The following is a 14,684-nucleotide window of genomic DNA, read 5'->3' on the forward strand; positions in this document are numbered from 1 at the left end:
ACGGAGTTTCGCTCTTGTTACCCAGGCTGGAGTGCAATGGCACGATCTCGGCTCACCACAACCTCCGCCTCCTGGGTTCAGGCAATTCTCCTGCCTCAGCCTCCTGAGTAGCTGGGATTACAGGCACGCACCACCATGCCCAGCTAATTTTTGTATTTTTAGTAGAGACCGGGTTTCGCCATGTTGACCAGGATGGTCTCAGTCTCTTGACCTTGTGATCCACCAGCCTCGGCCTCTCAAAGTGCTGGGATTATAGGCGTGAGCCACCGCGCCCGGCCTGCAATGTTCTTCTATAGGATAAACTAATAGTATTTTTAGAATTTGAAAAAGAAATGTGGAATATTCCCCTTCTAACGTTTTCTATAAAATTCTATTGAGCTTTATAGCACCTGCTCTCATTTACTTAGAGCGAATCTAGGGTACAATGTCATCTCTTCTGGTGCAGATAAGAAGTTAAGATCACCATGTCTTGTACATTGTGTGCATGTATGTATGTGTGTATATGCATCTGTTTAATGTAAGTATGCGTATTATGTGTCTGTCTCTATGTTTGCAGATGTGTATGTGTGATTCCTGCTGTTCACCTAGGGCCTGAACTAGTTTGAGTATCATTTTGTTTAGGACATATATCCATTACTGAAAGAGCTTATGTTTCAGGATAGAAATGCTTGGCAGAATTGTTAAAAGCCTTAAATTTATCCAAGATGGAGTCTTAAATCCCAGGAACCCACAAGCACTTCTGTATTTGGCTGGGAGTTTGATCTGTGATTGGACTGGGGGCGAAGCAGTGAATTCTTCAACCAGACAATTCCCTCTGAACTTCACTTTGAATTACTTGATTTGCTTTACTCTCTTTCTCTCGGTCTTCGCAATATTAGAAGCTTGTTTTCTGGTTGTGCTCTGACTGGTAATTTTGCATACAGATAAAGTTGACTTAGAAGGGGAGAAATACATCTAGTGGGTCTCATCATCCTTCACCCTTGCTCTTGCTCCTTTAGCCATAAAAAATACCTTGTAAATAACTTGGCCTTCTAGTCTTCAACAAGATCAGCATATGTATATATTTTTGTTTTTAATCCACATGTAAGTATTCTTAGTTGCCATTATGTAAAAATGTAGAAGAAATTACCATTTTTGAATGTTGTAAACTCTTCCTCATTTAAAAAATGTGGAAGAAATTACTATTTTTGAATGTTATCAACACTTCTTCATTTGTGCTAATGTCATAATTAAAAGGCTGGCACTGCTGCATCTCATCTGAGCACCATTTTGTCTTAACTCACGTGCATAAGCATCTTTTCAGTATACAGCTATATCAGATGCCAGTCTCCATACTTGCATCAGCAGGTGTAAATCATCCCAGTCAGCAAAGGCTTTATTTGGGCAACATGATGAAATCTGCTTAGCACTAAAGCCTACGCCACCTGTAATTTCCTGAGTTACACTCCCCAGTGATTATAACTGATGCCCTAATTAGGTATGTACTTGCTCTTAGCATGTGCATTCTGATGGTGCATGTTTTGTGAGGGAAATTGTTGGTCTTAGGTGTAATTACATACTGTGGTATAGAATGAATTTTCTCCTCTCACTTGCCAGCCCTTGATTGTGGACTAGCAAGCAATAAAAGTCCCCCTCCTGACTTTCAAATGTGTTTTCCAACTCTGGAGATCAGTATTAAGAATAGCGCAGTGTGAAGGTACCACACTAGGTACCTGGGCTCTGGGGCCAGACTGCCTGGGTCATGCATAGCCTTACCTGCCAAGTCACCACGAGTCTTTGGAAAGTGCCTAACCTCTCTGTGCCTCAGTTTACTCTGCCACAAAGTGGAACAATAATAGCACCCAAAGCAAACATTAGATGACATTCAAAAAGTTGTTAGGCGATGTCTGGCACATAGTAAATGCTCAGAAAATTAGTAGTAGTTCTTTGTAGTAAAATCTAGAGTTACCTGTTGAGTGACATGCAAAGTTGAACGCCATCCTGTTGTTTTTTCATGGGAATCCTTAGATGTTGAAGAACTCTAACATGGACATTGGATATTCACATGCATACACATACAAGCCTGCACACATACACACATTTTAGTCAAAACCTTTCTTCCAATCACATCTATTACCTTTTTAAGTTTGTGCAACTAGTATAGTTTTATATAACTTTTATTTCAGTTACCTTCAAATAATGTTGAGTAACTTTTATCTCTTCCTCGACTAGAGATGTTCTCAGGAATTTATATACATACCATGAATTGGATTTATTTCTTTTTATTTCAAGATGAGTGTGGATCTCTAAAAGTTCCTAGATGCGTTTCAATGCCTGTTTACTAGACATTATGTGACGGAAGCCTTCTTCCAGCCACCAACCATCCACCCACCTAGTATACATTATTTCCCTCTGGAAGGATCTTTCCTTCGTAGTTGTCACTGTCTTCTGTTCTTCATGATGTGGTGCTCTGCAGAGCGACTGAGGTACCATTTTATTTTTATCCTTGTGACAGAAGAGTACAAGACTGGTTTGCCTTTGCCATCTTTTTAGCAGCTGTGAATCCACGTTTCATCAAAGTTCCCTGACAAGCAATTGGAGCCAGTTTTTTTTTTTCTTTGTTCTCATTCATTGTATGGAATTTTAACTGACCAGATCGATAGGATTGGTGCTTGAACCCTGCCTGTAATTAAGCAAAGTGCTCTCTGTAGGTCTTCTGAGCTTTGTTCAAGATTTAATTAAATTAGATCTTTAATGTAGTCAGTTAACAAATTGGGCTAGTGGCAGAGCAGTAACTAAGGAACAACAGGCAATTTTATTATTGGTCCTAGTTCATTATTGAATGAGACAATCATTTATTTCTATATTCTCTGTAACATAACCATGTATTTCCTCACACTTAAAGAAGTGGGCTTAATGTAGGCAAGGTAGAATTAATTACTCTAGAAAGGAAGCACTTTATTCTTCCTTCCTTCCTTCATTCATTCATTCATTCACTTCATAAGCATGGTTGGTCATCTCTGTGCCAGGCAAAGGGGTTACAGTGATATACGGGACACAGTCCCTGACCTCAAGGATGCTGGGGAGACAGGCAAGTAAACAGATCACTGGAAAGGTATATGTCAAGTGGTGGGGACAGGTAAAAACAGAGAATGCCCCGAGAGCTCCCCAGAGAGTCATGTGTTGACAAGGACCACTTTCTCCACATTGTATGTATTTTTTAAGCTAAATCGTGTAAGTCAGCCACAATGTGGCAAAAATAATCAGTGCTTTCCTCGGTGTGTTTGGCAAAGCAAGCTCGATGTGACCACAGGCGCATGAAACACATGAAACTGTGTCCCGTTGAATCATAGACTTGAACACAAATCAGCCACGTAAGTTCCTTCTGAGATTTTGTAGAAATTCTTCAGAAAGTTCTGCTTGTTCACGTCATAAGGTGGTGTTGACAACTTCTTCCTTATGCACTGTACTCTATCTACCTGGTTATTTTCTGCATATCTAGGAAGGAGTTCCATCTGTCTGTCCTGCATTTCTTTCACCCTGGGGGTCTGGCTTCTGGTTTCATTGCCACAGTAAATTCAAGAGACAAGTGGACATGCTGTTTTGAACCAAATAAAAGTCACCCTTGGCCAGGTACAGTGGCTCGCACTTATAATTCCAACACTCTGGGAGGCTGAGGCAGGAGGATCGCTTGAGCCCTGGAGTTTGAGACTAGCCTGGAAGTATAACTGTTGTGATCTTATGGAGGTTCAATAAAGATTCATCTGTGTTCTCCCTCCAATTGTTTTTAGCCTCATTTGGCCATGATCCCATATGAGCTGGTGCCACTCTATTTCCTCTGTGTGCTGCTTTTCTTGACCACAGGGCTATATATAGAAAATGCAGACTATGAAATAGTACTTTATATTTATTATGAATATATAGCTGTATAAATTTCCATTTTCCATATATTTCTATGTGTGTATATAAAAATATTGAAAATAGACCAGAAAAATACAAACCAATATCACAATGATAATATGTTGTGTAGGTCTCAAAGGGACCTTAAACTTCTCTATAATATTCTAATTTATTTTTTAGGTGAATGTATTCATATCATTGTATGATTTTTAATATGCAAAAGTATATGCATTGAAATAGAGAGGACACTAATATGCTAAAATCTTAACAGAGGTTAAATCTGGGCAGTGAAGGTATGCGATTCCTTTTTTTTTCTTTGTCCTCTTTGATTTTTAAATTAAGCATAAAACAAAAAGTATGGATTATAGAAAATGATCTGTATCTCACAGCTTTTGATGGTTTGATTTCACATATAAACTGAGTCTTCTTTTTGTCCTTTATGGAACTTTGTTCATTTCTTATTTGTTCCATTTATTTATAGGAATTTATTTACAGGATAAGGAAGAGGATGTCAGTATTAGCTGAGTTTAAATTCATAAAAGTTCTGTAAAAAAAAAAGCCCTGAATCAACCCCATTCCTCCCAGTTCTCCCCAGCTCTCATCTAGCTGCGTGGAAGGGAGCTGAAAGGAGCCAGATCTGGCTTCGGTGTGCTCCTTCAACGTGGGGGCTCAGATGGCTCTTCTTTTGTGTGGCTGATATATTAGACACTATGAGGCTAGGTCCTTCTGCAATAACAGGTTCACTCCCCAAATCTCAGCGGCATGGCACACTGTTTCTTGCTTGCACCATATGTTCAGTGCAGGTTAGGGCACAGGTACATATCTCTGATCCATACATTCACTCAGAAACTCAGACTGTTAGCTGTCTGCCACCTAAGAGCCCAGTCAAAAGGTCCCACTGTGGCATTGAAATGCTTCTGCTCACTGCCTGTTCTCCAGAACTAGACAGACAGCTTTACCTAACCATCAAGGGGCTAAGGAATGTGGAGGAGCATGTGGATGTTTGTCCAACAGTACAAGTTTCTGATGCAGCTGACTTACATGCTTTGACCATGATACCAGCCAGTCTTGGCTGTGAATCAGAGTTCCGGAGAAACAGGCGGTTTCACTCATCCATTTTGTGCTGACTACACATTGTGTCAGAATCATTGGGAAGCTCTTTCAGAGGATGTCTGCCCAGGCCTTTCCCTGAGCCACTGAGTCAGTGAATGGGGCGTAATGCCCCAGCACACTCCCCCGCGTCATGGCTGCAGTCAGCACTTGGAGACAGGGAAGGAATAGGCAGTGTCCTTCAGTCACTCATTGGATGTGGACCAAGAGCCTCTCTAAGCATCCTGTACTCCCCTCCTCTGCAGGTGAACTGAGAGAAAGAGCCACAGGCTTTCTGCCTTTAGCTCGTGCCTAGCCGGCTCCTCATGGGCCCATGATATAACAGTGATGAGCCCGGTGTCTTCTGGGGAAGCTGCCTGTTATGTGGAGCCTGCCCTGCATCATCTCTTCACAAGGGTGATCCGAGCTAGAAGAGGAGGGAGGGTGGAAGCCAGCAGGGCACAGGCACCCCAGGGATCCCAAGCACGGAGGCACTGCCTGACACAGAGCCAAATCCCCCACCTTGCCCAGTGAAGGAAATCAGTTCCACGGGGAGCTGTTTACCAGTGCAAGTTCAGTAGGGTTTATTTAATAATATTGATAATGACATTCTGTGAACATTTGCAGACTGAACCCCTCTCAAACTGGACCTCTCTCAGACTAAAATTAGATACTTCTAAAGGCAAAGTAGTACTTACTCAAAGCCTAAATCACCAGCCTGGGTAACATAGCAAGACCCCTTTTCTATAAAAAAAAATTTTTTTTAATTAGCCAAGTGTGATGGTGTGCACCCATAGTCCCAGCTACTCAGGGGGCTGAGGTGGGACAATGGCTTGAGCCCAGGAGATCAAAGCTGCAGTGAGCTATGATCATACCACCGTACTCCCATGTGGGTAATAACACAAGACCCTATCTCTAAAAATAAATAATTTTTAAAACCTAAATTATAGCCCAAAGCATATTTCAAACACCTGTGATGGGCAATGATTTATGCACATTTTGTGTAATCTGTGCCAGACTCCTACCTGATAGATACTATTATTACACCCTTTTTGGAGATGGGAAAACAGAGACCCACAAAAGTTTTAACAACCACATCTACATTGATATTAACTCTTGGTACCAAAATTTAGGATCTGGTGGCCTTATTAGGGGAGGCGGTTGTCATCGTTCTTTTGTTTAGACCACTTTCCTGTGGCCTTCTGTCCACCTTTGTCCTCATCCTAGCCTGACTCCCATACAAACCAGCAGTGGGTAGAACATCCTCTGTTCCAGCACCATGGGGGCCAGATTCCTTAGGGTTTCACAGACCCACTCCTGGCATTCTCAGGCAATGCTGCATGAAGGTACAATGAGCTTGTTGCAGAAACAGGAAGCTGGTGGTATGCATGCGTTTATCTTGACCTGAGTCCAGTGCTGTGTTCCCTTCCTTTCTGCAGACTGAGGGAGTTTTAGGGGGAATCCAAAGCAGAGAATCCCCAGAATCCTGGTTCTTTCACCTCTTCCATGGACATAGCTCCTAGTTACTCTACAAGGGCCTTACACACACTTGAGCCATGGAGATCGTGAGGCAGCTCTCGGCTGTGAGCACCAGTATTTGCTTACTCACCCTGGCCTCTCTATACCTATGAGGAGGCCAGGATGCTTAAAGGCTAGCTCTTGGCTAACACAAAAGAAGCTGACTCAATTTGTCAAAAAGCTGTTAAGAAATTAGGGAGATTGGCTGGGTGTGGTGGCTCACGCCTGTTATCCCAGCACTCTGGGAGGCCGAGTCATGTGGATCATGAGGTCAGGAGTTTGAGACTCCTGGCCAACAGAGTGAAACCCCATCTCTACAAAAAACACAAAAAATTAGCCAGGCATGGTGGCGGGCACCTGTAATCCCAGCTACTCAGGAGACTAAGGCAGGAGAATCACTTGAACCCAGGAGTCAAGAGGTTGCAGCCAGCCAGCACTGCACACCAGTCCAGGCGATAGTGTGAGACTCTGTCTCAAAAAAAAAAAAAAAAAAAGAAAGAAATTAAGAAGATTGCCAAAATGCTGGCCTTTTCCGATAACCATTTTGATAATCATATCCAGGTACTTTAGTGGGCTATAGAACGAAAGAGAAAATAGCACGCTTAAGAAACTTACCGAGAGATGGAAATGCTGTTGGATTTTTTTTCCTTCTATTTTATGGTCTCTCTTCTGTTTCCACCTAGTTAAAATTGCCATTAACAATAAAATACCACTTTCTTGAAACACTATGTAAATTCAATTTATAGGAAGAAATATGTATTTGCTGTAAATAGATTCTGATTTCTTTACTTGAGGGCTTTAAGAAAAATCTTATACAATCTCTAATAAGAGGTGTGCTTCTCAGCAAAATACCAACAAACCCTAGACTTCGAGGCTGCAGCTTTCCAAAAACTGCACAGGGACTAACTGTATGAAGCTCATTAAGTAGAGCTTTTCCAGCCTAGTGATTCTCACCCTTGTACAGTGTGGAAATCATCTCATCTCAACCAGCTCCATTACACAATGAAATTATGAATTACAATCTAATTGCCTGAAATTACAACTACCCAGTGAGCACTGCTACATATCATCAGTGGAACAGACTCTTTTATGGCTAACAAAAATGTTTCTGATCCTGCTCAGGACTCCAGTGCCTTCCTGCTTGTCACTCATCTGTGAGCCACATTCACAGATGACTTCATCAGCTGACTCTTATCTGTGCTCCTGCAATTGTCCTCAGAGATTGAAGTGTCTGCATAGCTGACTTGCCTTATGCTTGCCTAGCCTAACGTTTCCAAGGAATTTCCTACCACTTTGGAAACGTGCTTCTGTGCACACCTTTTGTCTTTGACAGCTCTGGCTCCAAATTCCACCAATATCTCACTTTCCCACTCTGCCTAATCTCTCATGCTCCTGGCTTGCATCATCTACTTTGTTTTGGACTGATTGGGGTGGGGGGCGGTCAGTGGGGAGATCCAGCTATGTTGCCTAGGCTAGAATGCAGTATGCAGTGGCTATTGACAGGTGTAGTCACAGTGCACTCAACCCTTGAATTCTGGGCTAAGCAATCCTCCTGCCTGTCGAGCTGCCTGAGTAGCTGGGACTACAGATACACACCACCACGCCTGGCTTTTGTTCTAATTTGGAACTCAGGGCAGAGAGAGAAGCTAATTATATTCATCAGTCACATTCACTGGTCCCTCTTTTATTTGTTCCTTATAAATAATTTATCCCCTATAATATCCCATTCCCTTCCCCCCATTTCGTGTGTGTCCTAAGATAGTGTTTTGTGTTACTTTTAATTTACTTCTGTTACTGTGCTGTCCTCTTACATTTTTCTCCTCAGCCCTCTGACTTTAAGGTTTGTCCATATGGCTGTGTGTACATCTGGCCCTATGTGTCTAAGGGCTTCTAGCATTCTGTAGTGACCTATTTACTGCAGCTGACAATCAAATTGCTTCTCACTTCCCATGACCACAAACAATGCTCCAGGGCATAGTCCCTTGCACGTGTCTCCTGCGGCCCGGTGGGAATTTCTCAGGATCACATGTCCAGGAGTGAAACTGCTGAGTCTCAGAGTATGTATAGTCTCGCTTTGACTGTGTACTGCGGGGCAGCTTTCAGGAATGAGGTCAGTCCATCCACCCAGCAGCAGCAAAGGAGGATTTTGCCACCTACATCCATGTTAGCTCTTGTACTTCATTGTTTCTTTCATCCCATTTTTCTCAGGTTTAATTTTTTTTTATACTGAAAATCATGTATCCTTAGGAAATTCTTTCAGCAAAGATCTGTAGATGATAGATTCTTAATCTTTGAGAGTGTTTTTATTTTTGCCCACACTCTTGATAATAGCTGTATAATCTCCTATGGCTGCTGTAACAAATCATCACGAACTTAATGGCTTAAAACAACACAAATTTATCATCTTACAGTTCTGGGAGGTCAGAAGTCCAAAATGCGTCTCATTCACAAAAACGAAAGCTTCATCAGGGCTGTACCTTTCTGGAGGCTGGAGGGGAGAATATACTTCCTGGTCATTTCCAGCATCTAGAGGGAGCCTGCATCCTTTGACTCTGCCCCTTCCTTCATCTTCAAAGCCAGTAGCATAGCATCTTCAGAACTCTAATTCTGGCAGTCCTGCTTCCCTCTCACAGGGCTCTTGTGATGTCTGAGTCCACCTAGATGATCCATGATACTCTACCCATCTCAGTTCCCTTTTGCCATGCAAGGTCGTATTCACAGTTCTTGGGCTTTAGGATGTGGATGCCTTTGGGGACCATTATTCAGCCTAATAAAATATTCTAAGGCATTAGATTTGGGGTGATAGGTTTTTTAGGGCATTCAAGAGATTTTATTGAGACTGTGTCAGTCCCTGTTGAAGGTATTGGCAGTGCAGTAGTGAATGAAACAGAACAGCATCCACAGAGCCACAGACTCTGAGATGCCTCTATCCCATGTAGAGGGTGTGTGTGTGTGTGTGTGTGTCTCACTCCATCACCCAGGCTGGAGTGCAGTGGTGTGATACTCCTAGCTCACTGCAGCGTTGATCTCCCACCTCAAGCAATCCTCCCACCTCAGCTTCCTGAGTAGCTGGGACTACAGTTGCATGGACCACACCTGGCTAATATATTTTTCTTTATTATTTGTTGTAGAGAAAGGGTCTTGCAATGTTGCTGGTCTCGAACCCCTGGGCTCAGGAAGTCCTCCCACCTTGGCTTCCCAAAGTACTGAGATTACCACTGGAGCCGCCGTACCTCACCCCAAGAGAAGGCTTTTAAGATTTGATATCTATTTTTGTTTTATTATTTCTTAAGAGAATTATTTCCTTTATCTCTTTAAGGATCCTCAATGTAGCTATTGTGATGTGGTTTACCAGTTGCTTTATTTTCATTTCTTCCCGGGTGAATTCAGCTCCTGATTAAGATTGCTTGCTCTCTTGTTTTGTCTTCCATTCTCTGTAGTTGTGCCCGCTCTGTGTCTGGCAGCTTTGTGGGCCTGGGCTCCCAGTCATGGGAAGCTTAGATCTCCTGTTCTGTCATGATACTAGGTGACTTACAAATTAGGCAGTTTCCGAGGCAGTGGGTGGCCTGTCAAAACCCAAGCCAGTTTCCAGTGTTCATGTCATGTCTGGAGTCCCATAGTATACAGATAGTATAAAGTTGGACTTCACACCCAAAGGTGCCACTGGTCTGGGATTTTGGTTCCTGAAGGTTGACCCCTCTGCACAACCTTGGGATTCCTTCTATGGACAGCACTCTCAGTTTTTCACCGAGGGTTGGGGCAGAGAAGCTCCAGGCAGGAGGCAGAAGGATCAGCTCACCCAGCCGGACTCAGGACTCACCGGCGCCTCCATGTCCTGCCTCCCACACTCACATTCTGCGCCCTGCTCGCAGCCCCTGGGCTTGTGGTGGCACCATCTCCCGGAAACCCTTTCAGCTTTATTTCTCATTTCTGGCACCTGGAGATTTTGCTGTCTTTTAAACCTTGGCAATGAACTTATTTCTCATTGTTACTTTTTTATGCAGCATTTCTATGCATTTTTAATAGGAGTGTTTGTTGACTTTAGCCGAGGCTGTCATATGCTGGGAAGTTTCAGTTGTATTCAGTTACAGAACTGTAACCTCTGTTAATCTCTGAAAGCCTCTGTTCTCATTCTTGTCCTTCCTGCTCTCTGCCAAAGCTGAATCAGAGTCTGCCATCCTCCCTCTATACACGGCGGCCGGCCGACTCTCTTTGTATACATTACAGAATGTTTTTCATTCTGTTGCTTTCATCAGTACTCTTCCTTTCACTTGGCCATTGAGAAATGTTTCCAAATTTTGTTTCTGCCAATGCCCCAAGCACGTTCTTATCTCTGTTGTGGTTTTAATCCTTTTTTCTTTTGTACTGTTATTTTAATGAGGTCTCCAGAGTTGGAAGAAAAGTCTGTTCCTCAGTCTACTATCTTCAAAGAGGGAGTTCAACTGAGCTCTTAGTACTGCTGTGTAAGCTACTTCCTTTTTTTTTTCCTTTTTTGGTCCTAGGTCAGCCTCCTTCCTAATTTCTGACATTCCCCCCTCATGCCTCACAGAGAAAATAGAAGCCATCTGATGGGAGTCCCTGTTTCCCATCTTTCCCTGACAGTCCGCAAACCACCTTTCTTATTACCCGTCCTCACCTCCTTTCCTCCCCTCCCCAAGAAAAAGGTGTCCCTGTCTCCCTGTCCTCCGCTGACCCTCCGCTCCTGCCAGCTACACACAGGTGCTCTGCCTGCCACACTGCCGCCACACCTCCTTCCTGGACCTCATCCACGCCCAGCGTTCCTACATCTGTGCGGTTCTAATCGATTTCCTTCAGACTTACATTTCTAATTGTTGACTGATAAACCCTCCCTCACATACCCAATTGTTTTCTCAAATTCAGCATGTCCAAAGCTGACATCATGGTCAGCTCCGGACATTGTCAGCTCTGGTCATTTCTTTCTGAAAAGATCAGCTTCTCTTTGGGTTTTCCTTTCTCATTGCTGAGTAACTCCGTGATCCACTGAGTCACCCCAGTCACAAGTTTGGGTCTTTTTTTTTTAACCTCCTTGAATATTTTTAGAACTGCACTGATGGATACAGTAGCTACTAGCCACATACAACTATTTAGGTTTGAATTTAAATGAATTAACACACAATTAAAAATTCAGTTCCTTGGGTACACCAGGCGCATTGCAAGTGCTTACAGCCGTGTGTGGTGCTGGGCCACCATAGCACACAGCGCAGTCTAGAGCATTTCCGTTCTTGCAGGAAGTTCTGCTGGGTGGTGCTGCTCTAGATTGTATCTTGCCATCCTTATTCCCACTTCGCTGACTCCTAATTTCCCACCTGAACCATCAGTAGTGCTCTTGGCTTACCAACTTTTTCTTCCTTACTTCAGTCCATTTTCTCCTCTAATCAAATGATTTTTACAAAACCCTTAAACACCAGAGAGAAACAACTGTGATCTTTTAATGTCATTTCCCTACTTGAACCTTCCAGAGTCTCCCCATTATCTTTTCTTCTCTGTTTGCTCATTGAACAGCTCAGCCTTCAAGGTTCAGTTCCAGTGTTGCCTACTCGAGGGAGACAGAGGCCGGCCAGGTTTCTTCTTCTGCTCTTTGACACTCCTTGTTGGCACCCCTCTTTCAGAGCATGTTTGCCATTGTAATGTTTACCAACTATGCAGTAACTTCAGGGTAGTTAAAAAAAATGGCCTATCAGGCCAGGCGCGGTGGCTCACGCCTGTAATCCCAGCACTTTGGGAGGCCGAGGAGGGTGGATCACGAGGTCAAGAGATCGAGACCATTCTGGTCAACATGGTGAAACCCTGTCTCTACTAAAAATACAAAGAATTAGCTGGGCATGGTGGCGCGTGCCTGTAATCCCAGCTACTCAGGAGGCTGAGGCAGGAGAATTGCCTGAACCCAGGAGGCGGAGGTTGCAGTGAGCCGAGATCGTGCCATTGCACTCCAGCCTGGGTAACAAGAGCAAAACTCCATCTGAAAAAAAAAGGCCTATCAGGTCATGTTCTGGTGTTGAGGAACCCCAGTTGAGAAAAAGGGCAATGAATGATATTCCCACAAGTAACAGTCCCTGACTCAGGTTAGTCTTGATTCTTGGCTATCACTTGACTCCAAAATATATATTCTATAGAGAGAAACATACTTCCTTCAGTGAAAATAGCCATGTGCTGGTGAAACCTCATCTCTACTAAAAATAAAAAAATTAGCTGGGCATGGTGGTGTGTGCCTGTAGTCCCCACTATTCAGGTGGCTGAGGCAGGAGTACTGCTTGAACCCAGGAGGTGGAGGGCACAGTGAGCCGAGATCGCACCACTGCACTCCAGCCTAGGTGACAGAGTAGGACTCTGTTTCAGAAAAAAAGTAGCCATGTGCAGTGGCATGCCCCTGTAGCTCCAGCTACTTGGGAGGCTAAGAGGGAGCATCCCTCGAGCCCAGGAGTTTGAGGCCAGCCTGGGCAACACAGTGAGACCCTGTCTCAAAAAAAAAATAAATCTTCAGTGAAGTAGGGATATGTTAATTGCCACAAACTCTCACAGTTCTGGAGTCTAGAAGTCCAAACTCAAGGTGCTGGCAGAGCCACACTTGCTTCTTCCAACTTCTGATCACCCTTGGTGTCCTTTGACTTGTGTCTAATCTCTGCCTTCATCTTCACAAGACATTTCTTCCTTGTGTGTCTGTGACTATGTCTTAAATATCCCTTCCTTTTCTCTTGTAAGAACACCCGTCATTACACATAGGGCCCACCCCAAATCAGATTATCTTGCCTCGAGATCATTAATTTAGTTATATCTACAACGACCCTATTTTGAGATGAGGTCACATGCACAAATACTGGGGATTCAAATTTGGACATATCTTTTGGAAGAGACATAATCCAATCCACTAATGGGTGAGAATAAAAGTGAGAACGCTGTTAACTATGTTTCTGACCCTTTCCCAGGCCATGCCTAAGCTGACTCAGCATTTTGGCTTTAGCCTTCATTTCTTGCTTTTATTCCTATAGATTAAGATTCTCACTCTCAAATCAAAATATGGGGAGAAGGCCACTTAACCAGCTGTCTTTCTTTCCCAGACAGGCACACTGCATTCCCTTCAGCTGGATTTGTTTCTACTGGCTAGCAATTATCATTAAATAATAAAGCATAGCCCAAAATAAACATGTTTATCATCCTTTATTTTTCAGAGACATTCTCTGGGTCCAAAGCTTTTTTTTTTTTTTTTTTTTTTTTGAGACGGAGTTTCGCTCTTGTTACCCAGGCTGGAGTGCAATGGTGCGATCTCGGCTCACCACAACCTCTGCCTCCTGGGTTCAGGCAATTCTCCTGCCTCAGCCTCCTGAGTAGCTGGGATTACAGGTACGTGCCACCATGCCCAGCTAATTTTTTGTATTTTTAGTAGAGACGGGGTTTCACCATGTTGACCAGGATGGTCTCGATCTCTTGACCTCGTGATCCACCCGCCTCGGCCTCCCAAAGTGCTGGGATTACAAGCAGGTCCAAAGCTTTTAAAGTGAAAGTAGATATTTAGATTTTGAAATTATTTTAAGCACATGTGTGTGCACATACAGCAAGGAAAATGACCAGAAGTAATTGCCTCTGTAGAGTAAGAACTTAAGCACTTTGACTGTTTTTATGTTTTAGTATCATCTACATTTTCTATAATGAGCCTGTTTTACTTTTGTGATTAGAAGAATAAATGTTTTTAAGACATGGATAGTTTTAATAAAGTGTTTATAAATTGCCCAGGATTTTTTTTAATCCATATTTTAAAAAAAAAATACAGAATAAAAAAGCAGCTGAGTAGGCCTGTAGGGATTCGAAGAACAGACCATTGATTGTCTTGCACGCAATTCAGACACCATTTAGGTTTTGGGATGGTGTTAACATTGTTAATTATTCAGGACCTTATCAGACTCATCAGCAGTAAAAACTGAATTCATGGTCTTCACCTGGGAGGTTTCCCCATGCCTGGGGGAATGAATGAGCCCCCTCTCTTTGCCCATTCTCTTTGTGGCATAATGAGGTATCTACCCCATACCCATTTTTGGTTTGCCAGGAACCGTTTCAGAAAGAGTCCTGTAATCTCTCACCAGCAGTGCCATTTGGCTTCTACATGGATGTATTTTCCTATCCTTGAGGCTCTTTTGAGCCCTGTGTCTGGTGTGGTTTGAGGACAGCATGCATTTCCATCGATG

General features: G+C 43.2%; 1 protein-coding gene across 4 annotated transcripts in view; it reads left to right on the top strand.

The window, feature by feature from the left end:
- MCC (MCC regulator of Wnt signaling pathway) overlaps positions 1–14,684 on the top strand; it is a 464,974-nt gene that overhangs the window by 389,418 nt on the left and 60,872 nt on the right. The gene's annotated exons all lie outside the window — the stretch shown is intronic.

This window comes from Callithrix jacchus, chromosome 2 (assembly GCF_049354715.1).
Source record: "Callithrix jacchus isolate 240 chromosome 2, calJac240_pri, whole genome shotgun sequence".
Lineage (NCBI taxonomy): Eukaryota > Metazoa > Chordata > Mammalia > Primates > Cebidae > Callithrix > Callithrix jacchus.